Source organism: Arachis hypogaea, chromosome 3, assembly GCF_003086295.3.
Source record: "Arachis hypogaea cultivar Tifrunner chromosome 3, arahy.Tifrunner.gnm2.J5K5, whole genome shotgun sequence".
Classification (NCBI taxonomy): Eukaryota; Viridiplantae; Streptophyta; class Magnoliopsida; order Fabales; family Fabaceae; genus Arachis; species Arachis hypogaea.
In genome coordinates, this window is record NC_092038.1 from 120346504 (window position 1) to 120372065 (window position 25562).

Consider the following 25562-nt stretch of genomic DNA (forward strand, 5'->3'; position numbering starts at 1 on the left):
GTTTAAGTGTGGGAAACCTATTGGGAACATGGATGATAAAAACAAAGGGTAGGAAGTTGAAAAGAATGAAATAATTCAAAATAAAAATTTTGGGAAGCATGCTCATGTGAAATCAAAATAATTGAATTACCATGTGCATTAAAAAAAAAACTTCAGTATTTGAATAAAGGGGATACAAAAGAATTCCCCAAATGCAAAATAAAGCAATGCACATGGGACAAAATTAAAACTAATACATGAGCATGTAACATCAAAAGTGGGAAAAATATGGGAGAATAGGTAAAGAAGCTTTGCTTTACAAAGTATGTATGTTAGGTGAGATCTTAGACTAATCAAGGATTCACTTAATTAGCTCACTTAGCCTTATATATACCCTTACCTTTACCTCAGCCCCATTACAACCCTGAAAAGACCTCATGATGTTTGCATTGGTATGCTAAATATTTGTTGATTGATTAGATGAGGAAAAAAAGTTTAGAAAGCAGGATTAGAGAAGAGTAGAGAGATTGACCCTAGACACTTGAGAGATTTGAGCGCATATACACTACCAGTGAGGGTTCAATGCTTGATTCTATGTTCCCGGCTTTCATGAGCTATCTTCTTACAAGCTTACTTATTTTCACTGTATGATTTGAATTAGTGAAATCTGATTTATGTCTGTCTTGGAGAACTTATTTATTTTTAACCAAGTAGGTAGAAACATTTTACATTTAGTTGCATTCATAGGTTGCATCTCATATATTCTATCATTCCTCTTCATCTCTTTATAGTTTCTCTTGAGCTTAGCATGAGGACATGCTATTGTTTAAGTGTGGGGAGGTTGATAAATCACTATTTTATGGTTTATCTTATGCTCAATTGAGTGGTTTTTATCAACTCTTTACCCACTTATTCATACTATTTGCATGAGTTTATGTTTTCCTTTCGGATTTTGTGCTATGATTAAAAACATGCTTCTTTGGTCTTATATTTGTTAATATTAATCCTCTTTTATTACCATTAGATGCCGTGATATGTGTGTTAAGTGATTTCAGGGATTACAGGACATGAATGGCTCAGAGGATGGAAAGGAAGCATGCAAAAGTGGAAGGAATACAAGAAGTTGAAGAAATTGCTAAGCTGTCCAGCCTGACCTCTTCGCACTCAAACGACCATAACTTGAGCTACAGAGGTCCAAATGAGATGGTTTTAATTGAGTTGGAAAGCTAACGTCCGGGGCTTCGCAACGATATATAATTTGCCATAGCTGCCCTGACTCCAGGCGACGCGAACACGTGGATCACGCGGCCGCGTGACCTGGTGATGACGAATCATCTTAGCTTAGTTTCACTAGTCTTTTTCTTATGTTTTCAATTGATTTTATGCACTTTCTTGAGCCATAAGTAAGCCAATTGTGTAGAATTTCATGTTTTCTTTGATTCAATCAACCATGGATAAATTAATGCAATTTCATGAGATTTTGTGCTATAATTGTCATATATTATGAAAGAATAACAAACTCATGATCTTGAGCATAGCTTTGATGTGTTTGGTTGATTGATGATAGGTGAAAAGAGCTTTGAAGAAGGTTGAAGAAAGAAGAAAGGGCAAGGAGCAAGAGAGAACAAAAAGCTTGAGCAAAAGCTTGCCTCAAACTTTAGCTCAAACTTTTGGAAGAGTTGAATTCACCTGGATGGAGCAACAGCTTGCGCCAACGTTTGCCTCAAGCTTTTTGGCAAACGTTGGCACCACACATGCACACCCTGGAGGAGAAAAGCTTGCGCCAACATTTGCCTCAAGCTTTTTGGCAAACGTTGGCGCCACACATGCACATAAGGGGATCCACGTTTGGCTTAAAGTTTGACCTCAAACTTTAGCTCAAACGTGGATAGCAGCAAAAGGGGGTAGCTGATATGAAAAGCTTGAGCCAAAGTTTGCCTCAAACTTTGACTCAAGCTTTTGTGCTTTATGTCCCGGTTCAAAATGGGTTTCTCTCCAACTCCAAGAGCAATCAACAGAGGCCTTTTTCAACCCAATTCCATCAAGAGCAAAGGCCCAATTCAAGGCTTGAAGATCATTTGAAGAGAGTGTATAAATAGTAGAGAATTTAAGTTTTCGGGGAGCTTCCTTGGAGAATTCTTAGAACACTTACAGAGAGAGCTCACCTTTACATTTCTGGTTGCTGTTTTTAGAATTCAAGAGAATTAGGAAGGAGAATTGATCTCTCTTCTTCCTTGTTCTTGCTCAGCACTCTTTACTTTTCTTGCTTTGGATCTTGGGTGGAGAATTGAAAAACTTCTGTTTCAATCTCACCTTGAGATCTTGTTTAATTTTCTGCATAATTAAATTTCCATTTCTGTTAATTGCTTCTTCTTCTACTTTCTCTGCAATTTACTTTTCTTCATTTCCTCTGCAATTGTTCTTGCTGGATCTAGGAAGGCTGTGAGATCTAGACTTGGCTATCTAGTCTCTTGAGTCTTGAGATCTACAGTTTTTAATTTCAATTTCCTTGTTTCGTTGTTACACCAAGCTTATTTTCATTTTCATTTAAGATCCGGTTTAATTGCATCCATTTCTGTTTATTAAAATTTTACTTTTCCATGTTTAATTTCTGCATATCCAATTCCAATTCCCTTTACAATTCAAGCCATTTACATTTCTTGCACTTTAAGATTCTGCAATTTACATTTCTTGCAATCTAAGTTTCTGCAATTTATATTACTTGCACTTTAAGATTCAGCCTCTTTAATTTCTCTGCACTTTAAATTCTTGTCAATTATCCCTCTCCCTTTTAATTTTACTGCAATTTAGTTTCTGCAAATTAGAAACCACTCAACCAAGACTTGATTCGCTTGACTAAATCAACCACTAAACTAAAATTGCTCAATCCTTCAATCCCTGTGGGATCGACCTCACTCCCGTGAGTTTTATTACTTGATGCGACCCGGTACACTTGCTGGTGAGTTTTAGGTGTTTTGGAATTCGTTTCCAAATTTAACCATCAAGTTTTTGGCGCCGTTGCCGGGGATTGAAATAGATTGACAATGATTAAGTGAGGTGGTAGTTTAGATCAAGCACTTTTTCTTTAATTTTTGGCTAACACACTAACTGTTTGAATTTTTGCTTAAGCTAACTAAACTTCATTCTAGCAATAGATTGAAGTGTCACTGGTTGTGTTTCTTTTGTGTTGTTTGTATGTCAGGTACAGGGAGAGTTACTCCTGTTTTATCTGAAGCTGACCAGAGAACTCTAAGGAGATTAAGAAGAGCCGAAAGAGGGAAAGGCATTGTTGGAGAGGAAGAATCTGAGGAAGAATATCACGAGATGGAAGGAGATCCATCTAATCCAGGAGGAGGGGTTAACAATAACCCTCAACAAAGGAGAGTACTGGCCTCCTACACTTTTGCAAATGCTAGACATTGTGGAAGCAGCATTCTCACTCCAAATGTCAATGCAAACAACTTTGAGTTGAAGCCACAACTCATTACACTTGTCCAGAACAATTGTTCCTATGGAGGAAGCCCACTGGAGGATCCTAACCAGCACTTATCCACCTTTTTGAGGATATGCGACACTATTAAATCCAATGGTGTGAATCCTGAAACTTACAAACTTCTGCTGTTCCCATTCTCTCTAAAGGATAAGGCCGCTCAATGGCTAGAAACATTTCCGAATGGAAGCATCAAAACTTGGGATGATTTGGTGAGTAAGTTTCTTGCCAAGTTTTACCCCCCTCAAAGGATCATCAGGTTGAAGACTGAAGTGCAGACATTCACGCAAATGGAGGCTGAAAATCTATATGAAGCATGGGAGAGATATAAGGCTCTGCTGAGGAAATGTCCACCAGAGATGTTCACTGAGTGGGACAAGCTACAGAACTTCTATGAAAGGCTCACTCTAAAGGCTCAAGAGGCACTTGATCACTCAGCTGGAGGATCATTGCAACTGATGAAAACTGCAGAAGAAGCTCAAAATCTCATTGACACGGTGGCTAACAATCAGTATTTCTTTGCTCATCAAAGGCAACGCCAACCATCACAAAGAAGAGGAGTAATGGAACTGGAAGGAGTGGACTCAATCTTAGCTCAAAACAAAATGATACAGCAACAGATTCAACAACAATTTGAGCAAATGGCCAAAAGAATTGATGGCCTACAAGTAGCATCAGTGAGTGCCACAAGCCAACCAACCAATCCTTGGGGGCAGAATGAGGAGAACCAAGAGGAACAACAACAAGAGCAAGTGCAGTATATGCACAACCAAGGTTCAAATGAGGTGTATGGTGATACCTACAATCCATCCTGAAAGAACCACCCAAACCTCAGATGGGGGGATAACCACAACCAAAACCAACAACCATGGCAGAGGAACTCAAACTCAAACACCTTAAGAAACAACCAAAACCACAACCAACAGCAGACTAGCCAAAACCCTTACAGAAAACCCCAAAATAACTTCCCCAACTCCAACCATTTTCCATCCAATAACCAACTCACTAACCAAAACACTCACCATCAACCATCAACACCCTATAACCAAGCAACTTCACATGACTCTCAGAGGATCACCAACCTGGAAATGCTAATGGAGAAGATGATGAAAAACCAAGAATTGACAGCACGGAACCAGGAAGCATCCATAAAGGGCCTGGAAAGGCAAATTGGTCAGCTCTCCAAGCAATTCACCAATGAAAGACCATCAAGTTCCCTGCCGAGTGACACAATCCCAAATCCTAAGGAAGAATGCAAGGCGATACAATTAAGGAGTGGGAGAACATTGATGAGCAACAATGACACTACAAAGAAGCAAATGGAGAGCAGCAAAAGACCAATAGAAGATGAAAAGCCAACAAAGGCAGATGAAGCCGAGGATCAAGTTGTGACGCCAAACAAGGACACTGAGAAACTCAAAGAGAAGAACAACCAGCCACACAGTTCAAAAGAAGTGATTCAGAGACAACAGCAAGTGGGAAAGAGCATCACACCTCCACTACCATATCCCCAGAGGTTCAGCAAAGAAACTAAGGACCAACATTTTCATAAGTTCCTTGAGACTTTCAAGAAGCTGGAGATCAATATTCCCTTGGCTGAAGCACTTGAACAAATGCCTCTGTATGCCAAGTTTTTGAAAGAGCTTATCAACAAGAAAAGAAGTTGGGAGGAGAAAGAGACCATACTGCTTACTGAGGAGTGCAGGGCTTTGATTCAAAAAGGGCTTCCTCCTAAGCTTGAAGACCCTGGGAGCTTCTTGCTGCCTTGCACCATTGGGGAATTAACCATCACTAAGGCAATGTGCAATCTAGGAGCAAGTATTAACTTAATACCCTCATCTTTGATGAAAAAGCTGCATATAGAGGAAGTTAAACCGGTACAGATGTCTCTAGAGCTGGTAGACAAGTCAATGGTATACCCCAGGGGTGTGATTGAAAACCTTTTAGTCAAGGTGGACAAATTCATATACCCTGCAGACTTTGTGGTTTTAGACTCAAATGGGGATGAAAGTGATTCTATCATACTTGGGAGACCTTTCTTGGCCACTGCTAGGGCTATTCATAGACGTAGAGCAAGGCGAATTAACTCTCAGAATGCATGATAAGAGTTTCACTCTGAAAGTATTACCAGAAGCGCAGTTCAGTAATGAAAAGAAAGACTATATGGAACTCGACAAGGAAGAATCACAGTTAAAGGAAGAAAGCAACAAGGCGATTCACAGCAACATCCCAAGGCAAAAGATTGTGCAGAAGGATGCAGAAGTTCAAGAGGATATTGGAGTGTTAGCCACTAAGAAGAGAGATCTCCAAAGTAAGCCTACGGCCAAAGGAGAAAGATTAACAAAAGAAAGCAAGAAACACAGAAACAAGACAAAAAGGGGTTGGAAGAACAGAAAGATTCCAACAGAAGGGCTTTCCAAAGGTGATAAAGTGCAATTGATCTATCAACAACTGGGAGCAAGCCAACAGACTGATGATTACTACACTATCAGCAATATACTCTCATTAGAGCATGCTGAAATTGAACACCAATGAACAAAGAGGAGGATCACAGTCAGGGGAGACAAGTTGAGGCACTACAATCATCAACCACCATAAAAGAAAGCCCCAGTGTCAAGCTAGTGACATTAAAAAAGCACTTGTTGGGAGGCAACCCAGCCTGAGGTAGTTTTCTTTTCATAGCCTTTTCAATAAAAATGTTGAATAATTGGTATGCATTGCAAAGAGCTAAGTTTGGTGTTGCACACCAAAACAATTGAAAGGAGAATGAAGGATTCTAAGTTTGGTGTTCCACCAAAATCTCATTTAAAAGCACATTCTCACTTCCTAACCAATGCTAGCTCCAAGCAATCAAACAGATTATTCAACCACTTAACTGCTTCCTAGTTTGAACTCTATAACCTTTAGCAAAGACACAAGATCTTACATATAGTTAACCTGTTGTATCAGAGGAAGTGGCAAGGAATTAAGTTTGGTGTTCCCACACCAAATTAAATCCAAAAGCCACACTCTGTTCATATGTACTAATCAGTCGCCTAAGGGCTTGAGAAGCAAGCAACTTTTGAGAATTATGCAGGAAACTAACCACCAATTGAAGACATTATGCATCATAACTCAAAAGAGGCACAACAGAAGGAAGGACAAAGGAACTGCAAACCAATAGGTTGTATCTATACTTAACTCTTGCTGTTGAGAAATGATTTGACTTAAGCCTTGCTAAAGTGTTCATCTAATGCAAGTAGAATCACTCTTTGCAATAAGTAAGCTAGTCTAAATGTGTGTTTGTGTGTTTACTTTCACTTAACTAAAAAGCATGCTTTGTCCCCTGTATCTTAAATTCAATAAAAGAAATGTTTTGAATGTGAAGTGAGTTAGTTCTTTGTTAGATAGAAGTACAATAAAGGTAAGTGGTGGTATGTATGTGATTGTATAATAACTCACTTTTAGTGAATAAGAGAACTAGGCTGTCTCCTTTTAAGTAGAAAGTAGCTCACTGTCTATGAATCTCAATCAACTAAAAAGTCCTTAGTTAAAAAGAAAAACAAAAAGAGAAAAGAAAGAGCCAAAAGTGGCAACAGAACAAAAGAAAAAAAAAGAAACAAAGCTAGACACCAATAGCTTGAACCTTAGAATATATGCCTGTGGTGTCTTTGTACTAGGATCTGCTTGGATTATTAAGTTCTTTGGAGTGCATCAACACTTGGTGACTTGGGTTAACTAACCCGGGATCATCAACTGAAAGTCCATTATCAAGAGCAACCTAACTACAAGGCATTTAGTAACCCAAAGAGGTGCTGGGCATCAATGTTCTAAGAAGGAATGTGAGCCAAGTGTCTATGGTGAATAATGTGTCAAGCATAAAGAAAGAAAAGAACTTGTTACACATGACACTGAACTAGAGCTTTTGAAGAAAAATAATAGTCAAGGACAAAGGAATAATGAGAGGTCATAGCAGTGTGTTGCTTGATGCTTGAGGGAGACTTTCTAGGCCTAAAAGTCAATAAGAAGTGAGTATTTACATATCTACATGAAAACCCCATGAGCTAACAATAATACTCTGCTAGCATGAACACCCTCTTCCATTTCATTCTTTCTTCTCAATAATTCCTTTCTTGCTTGGGGACAAGCAAGTTTTAAGTTTGGTGTTGTGATGACGAGTCATCTTAGCCTAGTTTCACTAGTCTTTTTCTTATGTTTTCAATTGATTTTATGCACTTTCTTGAGCCATAAGTAAGCCAATTGGGTAGAATTTCATGTTTCCTTTGATTCAATCAACCATGGATAAATTAATGCAATTTCATGAGATTTTGTGCTATAATTGTCATATATTATGAAAGAATAACAAACTCATGATCTTGAGCATAGCTTTGATGTGTTTGGTTGATTGATGATAGGTGAAAAGAGCTTTGAAGAAGGTTGAAGAAAGAAGAAAGGGCAAGGAGCAAAAGAGAACAAAAAGCTTGAGCAAAAGCTTGCCTCAAACTTTAGCTCAAACTTTTGGAAGAGTTGAATTCACCTGGATGGAGCAAAAGCTTGCGCCAACGTTTGCCTCAAGCTTTTTGGCAAACAACGGCGCCACACATGCACACCCTGGAGGAGAAAAGCTTGCGCCAACGTTTGCCTCAAGCTTTTTGGCAAACGTTGGCGCCACACATACTCACCCTGGAGGAGAAAAGCTTGCGCCAACGTTTGCCTCAAGCTTTTTGGCAAACGTTGGCGCCACACATGCACATAAGGGTATCCACGTTTGGCTTAAAGTTTGACCTCAAACTTTAGCTCAAACGTGGATAGCAGCAAAAGGGGGTAGCTGATATGAAAAGCTTGAGCCAAAGTTTGCCTCAAACTTTGACTCAAGCTTTTGTGCTTTATGTCCCGGTTCAAAATGAGTTTCTCTCCAACTCCAAGAGCAATCAACAGAGGCCCAATTCAAGGCTTGAAGATCATTTGAAGAGAGTGTATAAATAGTAGAGAATCTAAGTTTACGGGGAGCTTCCTTGGAGAATTCTTAGAACACTTACAGAGAGAGCTCACCTTTACATTTTTGGTTGCTGTTTTTAGAATTCAAGAGAATTAGGAAGGAGAATTGATCTCTCTTCTTCCTTGTTCTTGCTCAGCACTCTTTACTTTTCTTGCTTTGGATCTTGGGTGGAGAATTGAAAAACTTCTGTTTCAATCTCACCTTGAGATCTTGTTTAATTTTCTGCATAATTAAATTTCCATTTCTGTTAATTGTTTCTTCTTCTACTTTCTCTGCAATTTACTTTTCTTCATTTCCTCTGCAATTGTTCTTGCTGGATCTAGGAAGGCTGTGAGATCTAGACTTGGCTATCTAGTCTCTTGAGTCTTGAGATCTACAGTTTTTAATTTCAATTTCCTTGTTTCGTTGTTACACCAAGCTTATTTTCATTTTTATTTAAGATCCGGTTTAATTGCATCCATTTCTGTTTATTGAAATTTTACTTTTCCTTGTTTAATTTCTGCATATCCAATTCCCAATTCCCTTTACAATTCAAGCCATTTATATTTCTTGCACTTTAAGATTCTGCAATTTACATTTCTTGCAATCTAAGTTTCTGCAATTTATATTACTTGCACTTTAAGATTCAGCCTCTTTAATTTCTCTGCACTTTAAATTCTTGTCAATTATCCCTCTCCCTTTTAATTTTACTGCAATTTAGTTTCTGCAAATTACAAACCACTCAACCAAGACTTGATTCGCTTGACTAAATCAACCACTAAACTAAAATTTCTCAATCCTTCAATCCGTGTGGGATCGACCTCACTCCCGTGAGTTTTATTACTTGATGCGACCCGGTACACTTGCCGGTGAGTTTTAGGTGTTTTGGAATTTGTTTCCAAATTTAACCATCACCTGGCAGGAACACAACCCACGCTAACACGTGGACGACGTCTCTGCGTCACTCTTCCCCGACCTGTACGGACCAGAAAGTGCTGGAAGTGACTTCTGGGCTGTTTCTGACCCAGTTTTCGGCCCAGAGAATACAAACTAGAGGCTATAAAGTGGGGGAATGCATCCATTCATGATCATGTTTTCATAATTCACTTTCCATGATTTAGGTTTAGTTTTGAGAGAGGTTCTCTCCTCTCTCTCTTTAGGATTAGGATTTAGTTTTAGGATTTTATTTGCTTCAAGGATTATCTTTTTACCAGATTTAATGTTCTTTTACTTTATATTTATCTCTTACTCTCAGATACTTTAATGCTTGCTTGTATTAGTTATGTTGCCTATTTGGCTTATGCCACATTCACGATGATTTTCTTATTTAATGTTATTTGAGGTATTTCAGTTTAATATTGCCTTCTTTTATTTATGCCGTTGATTATTCCCAATCTGAAGACATTTTCATTCCAGTAGAATTAATTTACTTTTCCCTTTTTGGTCTTGGTTTAGAAATCAATAACTCAGGAGTTATCTTAGCTTAACATAATTGATAACTGTTATCTTTGCTAATTGAACTGAACTTCAATAATCCCAACCTTTTCTTAGGAAATAAATAGGATTCGAAAGTCAAACTAATTAGTCCCTTGACTTTCCTTTGCTTTAGCAAAGGTTAACTAAGTGGAATTAAGATTCAACTTTCATTATTATTGATAAGAATAACTAAGTCTGGACTTCAATTTCTCATACCTTGCCAAAAAGTTTGCTTTACAGTATTTATTTATTTTAATTGTCATTTAAATTATCTGCTATATTCATTCCTCACTCTCAACCCCAAAATACATTTTTTCATAACCAATAATAAGAACATACCTCCCTGCAATTCCTTGAGAAGACGACCCGAGGTTTAAATACTCGGTTATCAATTTTAAAGGGGTTTGTTACTTGTGACAACCAAAACGTTTGCACGAAGGGATTTTTGTTGGTTTAGAATTTATATCTACAACGCGACTATTTTTATAAAATTCTTTACTAGCAAAAATCCTAACGTCAGGTATAATTAAGGTATTATTAGATGTTGCTTCTGATTTCATGTGCAGGTTTTTGTAAAAAGATTTGGACACGGTGCTGTTATACTGTTTCTTGTACTTTTTTGTGTTCCTTAAAAGGTTTCTCTGTTTCTACAAGCGAAGATGATTCTTTATGATTGGTTCCCTATTTTCGTATTTCATCATGCTCGATTCCTGTATCTTCATAATGGTGAAAGTTTTAAAAAGTACTGAATTGTTATTTTTTTTATAGTAGTTCACAAAATAATGAAAGCATGACTTTTGCATAATATCATCATCAGAGAAAGCAAACGTGAAGGGACTAGAATTTCCTTGTGATTCCAATTAGAGGCTTTTGTATAGAATATATTTGAATGGTAGTTAATTGTTGGAATTGTAATTAATTGCTGAATCTGAATCATTTATATTATAAACAACATGATTTGACTCTTATAATTCTTCGGCACCCTCCTGAATCACAATATTAGCCACTATATCATAACGGCAAAATTAGAAAATAACAATAATGATAATAGTAATAATTCTTATCTTTCAATTACATAAAAAGAGTTTTTTTATTCACAGCATATGATGTAGAATTTTATTTTCTTTTCTGTTCTTTTAGCTCATGTTATGGTTTTGTACTTCTTAGCAAACTTTAGATTCAATTATCTCACACAATTAGAAGAATTTAACAATATTTGTAGCATCGACCACTTGGAATAATAAACATTAAATAATAAGCATTGAAGTAAGTTTTACAAATTGAACGTATGCGTAGTTTGAGATTAGTTTTTATCCGAGTTCTTTAAAGGATTTTTTATTATGATAACTACATTTCGATTTAGCATTTCCATGGCCATGTTATGATTTATTAATCCTTACCTTTACCATTATTTATTTTGAAACCAAATCCAACTTACACTTTAATTTTTTTGGATGGGTGAATAGCGAATAACGGATGATACTTGGTTATTGTTGAATAAAAGGTGTGGATTGATGAAGGGTTTTAGTAGAATTGATCCGACGAGTTGGATGTTGCTTCTGATTTTGTATAATTAAGGAATGGATAGATGTCGCTTCTGATTTGGATTTTATATGATATTAATTGATTAGGGTTTTGTATAGCAGCAACCACAATGAATAATTGAGGACTTTTTTATGTTGCTTCTGATTTGTATGAGGGTTTTGTTAAAGAATTTGGGGCTGTTTCTTGTCAACAAGCACCAGGATTGTGTTTCCGAAAAGTCAATTAAGATGGAAAAAAGGGTACAATGATATTTACTGTTCTGTCATCTGCGTGCACATTGAACTTGGTTTGCATATGTTTTTTCCTAAATTATTTTTAGCTTCAAGATAGTTTACTAAGATTGTGTCTTTGGACGTTTATATGGCATTTCCTGCCTTACATCAGTTTCGTGTGAGCCTAAGAAATCTTGCTTCACTGCAGGTATATGAACTGCTATTGCTGAAATTATGAAGTTGTTGGTGACTTTATCGAAACTTTTAGGTGGATGGTGCTTCTGATAGGCATTAGAATGTTTCTTTGCATTGCGAATTGGATGGTTCTAGATATATGTTTCGAGTTATCACGTGTTAATATATAATAGACATAGATGGCTATTAATCTGTTGCATAAACGTTGACCATAAATGCTTTGTTTTGCTTTCACTTTGCAGGGGCATCCTGAAAAGCTGAGTGCAATATACAAAAATCTACATCAGATGTTTCTCTTGTTAAACAAATAGATGTTTCTTTTTAAACTAAATGGATGATTCTTTGAAATGAATCATTATTTTAGGTGGAAACTAACTTTGAAGTAATTGAACGCATATTGTACTTATTGATTCAATTGTTGTTACTTATCAGTTATAGTTAATATATAATAGATATAGATGGCTATTCATTTGTTGCGTACACCCTGACCACTAGATAACAAATTTAATCATAGAAGTAACACTTGCCTCATAAGTTCATCACTAAGTAGTACTAAGTAGTATGTTGCGTATGTGGACTCTGGAGTCTAAAGGCAGAGTCTAAAGTTCAAGTATAATAACCGCACAAAGCAAACAGTGGGTAAAAGGAAAGCTGTCAAAGCACTTTGACTGCTCTTGAAAAAGCAAAGATATTGTTGTTGTTCTTTTCTTTATCTTTTTTTCCTTCTTTAAATTTTGTTAAACAAGCATAAGAATAAATACAAAAAATTATTTCTTTCTTTTGTGATATCTGTATTCATTATCATTCTTTCTTTTGTGATACTTGTATTCACTATCAATTGAATCATCTCTGTAGTAAAGAATAAATACAAGTAACTTCTGTTAGGTACCTAATTATTTTTGCAAAAATCTAAGTGGATGTTACTTCTGTCAAGCATCATGATGTTCCTTTTCCATACTAAATAGATGTTACTTTAACAGGAGCCATGTGAATGAAAAATAAAAAAAGCTTATCCTACATAAGTAACTATAAATTTGCCATCATGCTAAAATGCAATGAAAGGAATCATGATATTCATTTAACTTATCTATACAATTTGCAACACTGTCGATACAGGAATTCATCATTACCAAAAGTAATACAAAAAGAATCATCTATTTAGTATAAAAAATATCTATTTGTTTAACAAAAGAAATATCTGTCGTAAACTTTATATTTTGTTAGAGGGGGTGAAGCTACATTGTTTAAAAAATGGGTATATCATTACTATACAACTAGCTAAACAAAGAATAACTTTCTAGTTGCTACACTTGGATCACGTCTCTTTTACTTCATCCAATTCATCAACTGTTTCAAATTTCTCTTCGATCAGTTCAAATTTATCAATCATTTTAAAGTAGATTTTCTACAATCATCCATATGCAACCATAAGCAAAGACACATACGTAGCCATAAGTAAAGAAATATCTATCTAAAAAAATAAAGAAACAGCCATCTAATGACAATTATAAAAACAAAGAAACATCAATAATCATATACAAAGAAACATCTACTTTTAAAAATAAAAGACACAATTATTATTCAACCTAAAATGATTTAGCTATTTGAATCTAGTAAATATTTATAAAAGTATCCCAATGCATATGGTGTCATTTCTTCCTCAAATTTGGCCATAACTATCTCCAAGGTAAATACAAAGTCCTTGTTCTCAACCTCATCCATGACAAGTGACTAATTCATAAAGTTTAAAGGACGAAAACAAAACGTTAATCTATTTGTGTGCTTGATAAACACAAAAGTACTAGAATAGAACTCCATACAAATCAATATCACCTTGAAAAGAAAAAATTGCCAAAAACCTTCGATCATTGTGGTGGTATAGTGTTCCTTTCACTGAGGCAAAAATATTATATGCTTTATGCAGCATCATCCTTGAGCTTCTTGGTGATGGTGGCAAGAATATTCCCGTGGTAGAATACTTGCAGTAATTCAATCTCAGAAACCTGTCTTGTTCCAACACCAAATATTCTAAATTATTTAACGAAAACGTCCAGTAATTTAGTAAAATCAAAGAACATCTCATATGAACACCATTCCTAGTATCTAAACACTAGAGCAGAACAAAAACATCTAATCTCTAACAACTACAATTGCAATATGAGACCCAGATAAAAGCAAAATTCCATCTCTAACAACTGTAACATCCGCTCATACTTTCAACAACATTCAATTTCTAATTCCAGCAATTCAGCAGCATATAGCAGATTAGTAAAATTAAATCAAATTGATTATCACAGCAGTTCCTGAATCCTAGCACATATTAGGAAAAAAACATACTTACCCATGATTCCCCAAGATTAAATTACCTGAGCTGTACAACATATAAAAAACACACATTCAACTAACGTTCACCGAACCACTACAACAAAACCATCTCCAAATCTCTCTTCAAAACATGCATAGAAAATCAGAGGAAAGATCTGCCATACTTACTAATTAGTGAGACGAAGTGAAGATTCCAGGCTGGAAAAGTGGAGATCCACCGTCGGACGGCGCAGCTGCACCACGAAGCTTCAAAGCCGCCGGTAAAACCCACATGCAGCAGCAGAGTGACATCGCTCTGGTTCCGTGTGTGAAAGCGCGATGGGAGGAGAGGATAGGAATGGCGTCGTATCGTCCGGAGAAGAGACGGAAGAGGGTTGCACTCAGGTACCGTGTGTGGAGCCGGAGCAGGCAGAGCCACTAGGAGCGGCGTCGCAGTGTCCGGAGAAGAAAGGGAAGAGGGTTGCGCGGTGTTTCCGGAGGCGTGGTGCGGGTGCAGATGATTTTCAAATTTCTGTGTGGTAAAACGGTGAAAGCAATGGTAGGGATTTTGGGGAAGGTGAATATGTTTTACCCTGGATCAATTTTGGATGGTGCTGAAGTGTAGTGGGTTTTTGGATCACAGCTCAAATATATTTTGGCTGATTTTTGGCTGATATGCTCTTAGTTCCATATACTTTTCCATTTTTTAAACCTGATTTTGAAGAAAAGTAAGTTTGTGTTAACGTAATTTATATTTGACAATCTTTATATCAAAATGGATTATAATAAAATAAATGTTATTTTAATTACACTACTTAAAATTACTTTTAGATGAAAAATTACTAAAATAGACATCAATTTAAATAATTTTATATTATATTATTATTTTAATTTAGATATTTAAATATATTTTATTAATTAATTTTATAATAAAATTAATATTTACTTACTAAATTAAAGCAACACATAAAAATTAGTAAAATATATTTTATATTAAAAATAAAAGATATATGAATAACCTAATAATTTAATATGTTAATATAAATAAATATTAAATTAAAAGATAAAATACTAATAAAATACATAAAAAAATAATATCTTATACAAAATTAATACATAAGAATATCATTATTTCTACTGCATGTAATTAATAAATTTTACAATTATAAATTTTACAGAACTGAATAAAAAATAAAAAATTTTAACTAAAAACAAAAATAAAGTATAATAAAAAATAAAAAAAGAGAACTCATGTAAACAACAAACGATAAAAATTCTATAAAACCAACAACATATATCATATTAATAAAAGAAATACAATAAAAAGTAAAAAATGTCATAACTATATAAAATAAAAAAATAAACTTCATATAAAAGATATTTATTATATGAATAAAAGAAATATAATAAAAAAATAAAAATCAAAATATAAAAAAATACTAAAAATAATAAAAAAATAAAATATTTATCTTGATCTAAAAGATTTTGATAAAAAAAATTGAAACAAAAAATTACAAAAAACTATTATAAAGATAGATTGTTACTTATAGAATTAATTAAAAAAAATTTACGTCATTTTTTAACAGTAATAAACCACCATAAACACAAATGTAAAAATTACCATTTTTTTTAATTTTATGTAAACGTACATTTAGAAGTAAAATTTTTTTTGCATTCAAAAAATAAAAAAATTATCAAACATATAAATAAAACGTTGAAAAGACTCAAATACACTTTTCTCTTTTTCAATGCAAAACCAAAGACACCCTTATATGAAGCGTGTGGATTGGGACAAGATAAAATGGGATTGGCATCTGGAGTCCGGACCGTATTTAGATTTTAGAAATGTGAGGTAGTGAAAGAGTGAACGAATTATTCTAGATTTTGCGTTCTAGAGGGAGTAGTAACCATCCTGTGCTGGAGGGTCCATCCGCGGCCCGTGGGACGTGTGATGATGCGTCACTCCTTTCGTCACCAACATCCCTCACCCACTTCAACGTGACGTTCATCTTTACCTCCCAATTACAGTATTCTTTTTGCTACGTATATATCCACAAACAGAAATTAAACATTTATACAAGCACAATGATCTCTAACTAAAAAGTAAAAATAGAGACAAACATAGCTCTTCTGTTCGTTAAAGCTTAACGATACATGTCACATTAATTTGGGGCAATTAAGTAGCACCATGTTCATAGATAATTGGTTTGGAATTAGTTAGACTTCGTTTGGATTATATATATATATATATATATATATATATATTCTTTTTACTTAAGAAATACTTTTATATTCTTATAAAGGTATTTTATTTTTTAAATAATTAAATTTAAAAAGAAACTAATGAATTATGCACTAAAAAATTTGTCTAATAATTTTTATCTAAATACAAAATGATTTTTTATAAGTTTTATGTAATTTTTAATAAATTTGAGTTGGTTCGATATTTAATGATCTGAGAACAAATTTTACTTTTTTTTTAAATGAGTATCAGTTTTTAAATGTGAATCAAAGATTTTTCTTTAAACGAAACAAATAGAAAACAGAAAAGAACTGAAGTTTTTTTTTTTTAATAAAAAAGGTTGAATTAAAAGTAAAGTAAATGTAGGAAAACTAAAGCTAAAAAATGAAAACAAGCAAACAAAGACCTTCGACAAAATTGAAGGATTATGGAATTAAAATTGTTAATTCAAAATTTAAAGGAAAAAAAGAGTACATTGCAAAAAGGAAAATAATTTGCATAAAAGAAAATTACAGAAAAATTTAAAAAGAAATATAAAAATATGAAAAGAAAGCTCTTGGCACTTAGCAGACTCAGAAAGTCGCTAGAAATGTACGTGTGTGTGAGTGTTTTCTAAAAAAATTTCAATCACATTTCTTCTAAATCTTGTACATTTATAAACTTCTTCAACCAATCATATTTTGCCACATGTTTCTAAAAAAGACCTTAGAAATAACTATTCTCGCCAGATACACAGTCATGTAATCGTCGTCAGCTTTCTGGACCATCAAACCTAACACTGTTTAACTGTTCTATTTCACTTTAACTTGATAAACCTCATCGAACCAATTACCTTTTTCCTATCAACAATTTTTTTCGTCAAAAACTCATTACACTCGACAAAACTTTTCACATACAACCTTCAATGCCAATGCGAAATCTTTAACTAATAATTTATTTTATTTGACTAACAAATTGCCACTTAGAATGAACGCAATCATCAAAAATAAATCTAAAGATGAAATGCTTAATCATAAATGAAAGAAATTCTTTAAATGTTAAAATAAATTAGAGAATTGGGAAGGTTGGTTCAAACATCTCTTAACTGCCCACATCTCTAGAATTTCAATAAATGCGTCCACAGTACTCGTTTCTCATTAATTTACCTTTTTTGCTCTCTTCCAAACTTTACTTTTCCAAATATTACAAGTTTAAACCTAAAACCCTTCATCTTCAAACAAAACTCAAAAGAGTTTGATCACTTTATTTTGGCGCTCTTCTCTCAACATTATCATCGCAGGCAACTTCAAACTCTAACCTTCTCCATACTTTTTCACTATCACTGGTATGTTTCTACTTTATCTCACATGCTACATTTCAATTACTTTATCATTTCAAATTTTCTTCCAACATGTATTTCTTAAAACCTAATTTCACTTCTTCTATTTCATAAAGATGGATGCATCAACCTCTCTTACTACAACTTCTCCAACAAAAATTAAAGAGAAACAACCTACAAAACAACAAGAAAAACAAACCACCACCAAAGATTTTGAACATTCAAGTTTAAAAATATTATCTCACACAACAGATACCATCATTAAGGGTCCAATTAACACAACAAATGACAAGCAAATCCTCTTCTCCTTTTTTGTCAAAAATGAACTCCGTTGCTTCTTGAGTCCTCTAAATTCTCCTGATCAAGCCAAAAAGATTTTTCATTATATCTCTAGTATCGAACGTAAGGATTTACTTATCAAACAAGACTTGTTTATGGCTCCCTTTGTTGAAGCATATGACTATTTTGCACTATCCCAAAATTTCTTTCAAAAACTCAATTTTCCTTGCTTGGTAGAAGAGAATTGAGCCTCTAAAGTTAGAAGAATGGAAGTTTCGAAGAATCTATGATCTCCTCAGACTATCACATTTTCCACCAACAATATATCATTGGATGATTGGAGCTGCGCTATATTTTAGAAACAAAATCACCAATTATTTCCATCTTTCATGTGGTATGATCGGACTTACACTCTTTGATGTTGCAGCTATTACAGGGCTTTCTGTAAGTGGACCTACGGCTACCTTCGATATGAAGCCTGAACGAAGATGCAACATTATTGAGAAAAATTTTTACAGGAAATTTATCAAACACAATATGGGAGATGATGGTAGTCTAGTTACAAATGATGAGTATGTTACCTTTTTATACTACTGGCTCAATGCTATTGTTTTCTACTTAAGAAGTGTTTCTATGCAAAAATTGTTCATCCATTAGCTGGCCTAATCCATGAAAAGCAGAAATTTAGCCTAGCCATGTTACTCTTAGGAAGTCTCTATGACGAATTAGGACAAATGATTGACAGCCTTCGAAGTAAGACTTTAATTAGTGAAGGAGGCCCTCTTTGGTTATTACAACTTTGGTCGAATGCTATTTTTGAAGAAACATATAAAACACAAAGGAATTGCCTCCATAGAAAAACAAAGCACTAAAGGACTTTGAGTGATTACCTTGGAACCAGATTTCGTCAACTCTCACTCCACTAGTGAACTCCTCTGGGAAGCATTCTCAAAACTTCATTCGTGCCAAATTTTAAAATAAAGACTTAAAACTTGCTCCATTTGTTGATCGAAAATATGGACCAACCTAGTTTTGAAACTCTATGGTTCGAAAAGATGATGATAAGGAATAGCAACACCTGAATGATTCTATGTGGTCCAATTTCCTTGCCATCCAAGTGTTTCCACAGGGATTCCTCAATACAAAAAGGAACAACTTCGAGTCACACTACATGCTCCCCATTATGTTGCAAGACAAATGGATTTTTCTCAAGCTATTCCAGCACCATTTTCAAGCAAGTCTCCTCCTCTTTGCCAAATAAATTTCAACAAAAAGAGAGAAATTGGCAAATATTTTGAGTGCAACGAGAAAAATTGAAGCCACTACTTCCCACTTGATGTGTGAGCATTTTTTCTTTGTTTTCTTACTATTTTAAATATGAATTTATTGAGTTTTATTGAGATTTTAGTGTTTGAATCCTATTTGGATGCTACTTTGAGTCGCTCTATTGTTTTAATTATTTCAAGTGAAGTTTGGATCAGTTTGGCAGAGTTTGCGTGCAAGAAAAGAGAAGAATTTTGAATCTGTTGAGTTGGAGCTAAACGCCAGATGCCACATTTGGCGTTTAGTGCCCAAGTGTCTCGTAACGTGTGCCAACATTTTGTGAAGGCGGCGCTAAATGCTAAACCCGACGTTTAACGCCAGGACACCCGAAACTTCACCATTTGATTCTGTTCGAGCGGCGCTAAACGCGGACCTGGGCATTTAGCGCTAGGTGCTTCGTGACTCACTACCTCGTGGTGCACTAAACGCTAAGCCTGACATTTAGCACTAGGAAGACAACAACGAAAGGGAGCTTTCTGCCACCTGGGGCGCTAAACGCCGATTCTGGCATTTAGCGCCAGTAGCGCGGATTCAACTTCAACAAAGGAGCTTCATTAGTTAGATTGGGTTATAATTATTATATTTTATTTTATTTAAGTATTTCTATTCCCAAACACAATCTTTTGGCCTTTAGTAATTATTGGTTTATTCTATTTTTAAATCAAATTAGGTTAGATATAAATGGGAAAAGATTCAGCCCTTCGGGCTCTCTCTTTTCTTCAACCTCATTCTTGTTTTCACACACTTTTGAACCCTAGCTTTTCTCTGAGTCATGAGCAACTAAACCTCCTTGGTTAAGGTTAGGAACTCTGTTTATTCTATGGATTAAAACTATTGTCACTCTATTTTCATTAATATACTGATTTAAATTCAAGGATTGCTTTCGTTCTTCATCTTATGAATCTAAGTGTATTGGAAAATAAATCTTGTTCTACATGAATTCTCATTGATTCTTAGAAAAATTTTCTCACTTGAATACTAGCTTGAAAGTAAATTCCTCCTAAATCACTAATTGCCTAGACTTAATGGGATACGTGACATATAATCCTCTTATATTTGAGTAATTAGAGTTTTTGTGGATAATAAACTAGAATTAAACCTAATCCTTTAATCTATATTAAATGACCAATGAATTGGCTATTGATTAGGTTAGAGGGGGCTAAATCACTAAGAAATTAGGGTTTAGTCAATTACAGTTTGTCATGAATTGAATCTTGCATGATTAAAATAGTTGGTAAGAAATCTTAATTCGGAAAAGAAACATCTCTGAAACCTTAACTATCCTCTCATATACTTTTCACACCAAATCTACTGTTTGCTTTCTTAATCACCAAATTACTGTTTAATGCTTTTGAACCTCACAACACCATTTTCTGCTTGTCTGACTAAGTGAATCATTCAATTGTTATTGCTTGGTCCATCAATCCTCATGGGATCAACCCTCACTCACCTGAGGTATTACTTGGTACGACTCGGGGCACTTGCCGGTAAGTTGTGGTTTTGAAAATCTGCACCACTACTTAAGTTTGTTTTAATTTGTTATGTTACTAAGTCCTTTGTCGAATGGTGGGGTACCTACTACTCTCGCTGCAATCGATCACTTGATGATATCTCCAGAAACCTTATCAAAACTTCTCCAAATACCATCGACGTACCCATTCGAAAATCTTACAAAAGGAAAGCTGAGTCATCAATACTTCGACAAGGAAAGAAAGCACGACCAATCTCGACAAAAGCTCCTCCAACTAACAAGGTAACTTTAGAAAAATTTTAATTCTTTAATGTGAATTTCAATATCACTAGCTTTCGATCATAAACTCTTGAAAAACTTTCAAACTTCAACGTAGGGAGGCTCTTTTACTCAAGGGTCATGTGATAAACCCACCAGTTCATCTCCAAAAAAGACTCCTATTCATTCAAGTGAATCTCCTGCCACCTCAAGTACTTTGGATTCCAGGAGCACTTCGAAAAGCTTTACTCACTCATCAAACACTAAACCCCAAGAAGTATAGGTATGCCTTTGATTTTCTTTTCTCCAATAGCTATAGTGATTAGCTAAGACTAAAATTGTATTTTGAAACAAAACCATTTCAAATCGAGATGCCTCCTTTGAATGCACCATTAACTTCGACAACAAAATCTCTTGTCGATGAAAAGAGAGGAAATTCTTCAAACTCCTCATCAAGTGACCATGTCTCATCACATTATTTGCAAATTGAACACGAAGTTAATAAGCCTAATGAGGAAACTGAACAACCTATTGAGAAAACTGATAAACCTCTCGAAGAAACCAACACACAAGGCGAACAAACAAAAAAAGACCTTCCAAAAGGTCAAGTTTGAGAGAATGATCTTTCTTCTCAACAAATTGATATTGGCCTTAAACTTCTATCCTTTCCTTCTAAAGAGAATAGTCTGGTTGATAGACACCAAAATGAAAACAACCCTGTTCCCTTTTGCTGAACCAAAAACAGACACTGCTTAAAATCTTGTCGATCAAATTGGGTCCAAATATGACCTACCTCACAATGTTTAACCAACTTCATCAAGTAAATTCTCTAATCCACAAGAAGCCGATCTAGAAGAACTTCTTTTCGTTATGTCAAACATATCTCACAAAATAGAGATTTCACCACAAGTCTAATTTACTGAAGAATCACCAAGACATGGGCTTCCTAAAGAGCTAACTCCAAATGTTCTTGAAAGTTTAAAGGTGCTGCTTTAACTTCTCAAGCATACTATTGATAAATGGACGAATCAAGACGAAATGAATTCCCTATTTTCTAACATCCTGAGCTCCTCTCTTGAATATCAAGTTCCTCTTGGTTTTTCAAAGAAGGTAAAACAATTTGAGAAAATTGCTAACAACTTATTCATCTCCCATAACAATCTCACTGACTTCAAGAAAAGCATATCGAAAACTAAAATAGAATTTGCACAATTAGAAGCTTCTTATGCATCAACACAGAAGACTAACAAGAAGTATGAAATAAATGTTGTTCATGCTGCCAATGCTCGAGAACAACTAGCTCGACGCAGAGAGAAACTTGAAATAGAACTTGCTAAAATTTGTGAGGAAGAAGCTTTGCTAGAAGGCCCTTCCTTAAAGGCTGATAAGAGGAGAAAAAACCTCAATTGAGAACTATGTGAGATGGAGAACACTCGAGCTAAAATAAAAAAGAAATATGAGAAGATGCAGCTTGAAGAACATGAAGAGATCGGAGTCTACAGTGCCTATGATAAAGAAAAAGTGCGTCTTCGATTTGACATGGAAGAATTATTGGAGCCTTATCTATAATGACTTCAAAGTTTTTCAAGCTCTTTTATGTTTTGTTTTATAACTCTTTATTATCTTTATGTTATCTAATGAACTCCTTTTTTTAAATATTTCTTTCAGAGCATCGATATCTTGTTAGATACTTCCCATTAATAGATTTAATTTCTATACTTGTTTTGATATGTTTAATTTTATAAGCATTTTCTGAATATAATTTAACCACTTGATAAGGTCCTTCCCAATTAGGAGACAATTTCTATAAAACCTTGATTTTTTTTCCACTGGTAAAATAACTTTTAAAACTAACTTGCCATCAACAAAATTTTTTTGCTTCACACACCGATTATACACTCGAGCTATATTCTCCTTTTGACGAACAAGATTATCCAGTGCCAGAATACGCTTATTGTCTAATTTGTTCAATTCATCGAACATAGAATTCCAATTATCCTCGATTGGTAAATCGTCTTGCTTCATCACTCGCATAGTATTAAGATTAATTTTCAAAGGCAATATAACATCATGACCATAAACTAATTTATATGATGAAGTATTCGTCGATTCCCTTGGAAAATTCCAATATACCTAAAGAACTTGATTTAATGTCTCATGCCAACTAGGCGACTTCCTACGAACATGTTTCTTAATTAAATTGATCAAAATATTATTTGCAGCCTCAACCTGGCCATTTGCCTATGCGTAATATGGGGTCAAAGTCACTATCTTTATATTCTTCAACGCTGCAAAATTACTTATATGTCGACCAGTAAACATTGTACCCTAATCTGTACTTAAAATTTGAGAAATTCTAAAATGATGTACTATATTTTCCTTGTTAAAATCGATAATCTCATTTTGACCAACTTCCTTTAAAGGAATAGCATCCTCCCACTTGGTAAAATAATCAATTGCTACCAAAATGAATTTATGATTTTTTGACGATGGTGGATGGATCAAACCAATCAAATATAAAATCCACCCCCTAAACGGCCAATGCTTAATTGTCGAATACAATTCAGCAACAGGTATTTGTTATATTACACCATGTTTCTGACATTCTTGACATGTCTTTGCATACTCAATACAATCTTTGATCATGGTCGTCCAAAACACTCAATCACATCGTAATACCCATTTTATTCTTTTTCCAGCTTGATGCACTCCACAAATACCATTATGAACCTCTCCAAGAGCGATTATTGCTTCAGACTTGCTCAAACATCTCATAAGAATTCTCTCGACACCTTTTCTATATAACTCATCTCCTACCATCACAAAGTTCATTGCCTTTAATCTTATTTTTTAATCAACTTAGACATTTAGATTCTCTAAATACATAGCAATTGACTTTCTCCAATCATTATCATCTCAATCCTCGATAGCAAAAATTTCACGCTCCTCAATAGGGACACGGATTTGTTTTACTTTTACCAATTTCTCTAGAGTCTTACGAAAATCTTTATAACTTGAAGCAATTTGAGCTAACTCATTTGCTTTTCCACCCTGAATTCTCAGAATATGTGTTAATATCACCTTTCGAAATGACACCAATAATTCCAATGCCATCGATAAATACTTTTACAATAAGAATCTCCAAAAACCTAAACATCTTGTGTGCCTTTACTAATCAATATCTCCAGTCCTAATATTAGAGTCTCATACTCAAACACATTATTCGAACATGAATATTTTAACTCAAAGAAAACTTTCGATGAAATTCCATTTGGAGTTATAATCAAAATTCCAACGCCAGCCCTATTTTTGTGTTTAAAACCATTAAAATATAACTTCCAAGGCTCAACTTCAACAACACTTACCTCGTGATCATTTTTCCCTGGTCATGAAGATTATCTGGTCTATCAACTAGGATATCTACAATAACTTGACCTTTAACAGCCTTAGCAGGAATATACTGTAAATCAAATTCAATTAAAGCAAGCATCTGCTTACCTATTCGACCACATAACACTGAGTAAGACAACATATATTTGACAAGATTAGTTTATGCAATAACTTGAATAGTCTTTGCGATCATGTACACTTAAACTTAGTACAAGCATAATAAAGCGATAAACATAACTTTTCGATAGGAGAATATCTTGTCTCGATATTAGAAAGAACCCTGCTCAAATAATAAATTGCTCTTTCATTACCATCATCATCTTGAGCAAGCATGCACCTAAGTGTATTCATTGAAGTTGCAATATATAATTTTAATGGTTCATATGGTCGAACCGTAGTCATAATTGGTGCATTAGAAAGATAAGTTTTTATTAATTCAAAAGCCTCTTGATTATTTTGGGTCTAAACATACTCTAAAGCATCTCTTAATTTCACCAAAGAAGAAAATATCCGAGTTCGACAAGATAAATTCAAAATAAATCTTCGTAAAAAATTAATCGTTTCTAAAAAGGATTGGACCTTTTTTTCGATTTTAGAGGTGATAATTCTAAAATGGATTTATCTTTGTTTCGGTCAATTACAATTCCCTTCTTCTGAATCACAAAACCTAAAAATTTTCCAGCTGACACGCCAAATATAATGACCAGCATTTTCGAAAAAATCTAAATATAAATAAGTTATAATTTATTCTATTAATTGGAGTTTCTTATTTTTAGAAAATAATTTACTAAGAATAAATAAATTAATTTTAGATTATTAAAGTTTAATTTAATTATAATTTATTCTATTAATTTGAACTATTTCTTAGAAATGATGTCATTAGACAAAATTAAATTGATTTTTATAATTATTATCATTATTTGAATTTGGATAAATTAAATTTATTATATAATTTTTTTATAATAAAATATTTTACATAATTAATTTTATGATAACTAAAGTTTAAATAAATTAAGATTTTTATATAATTTTTATTATAACAAGATATTTTGAAAAAGGATAAAATAATAATAATAATAATAATAATAATAATAATATTATTATTATTATTATTATTATTATT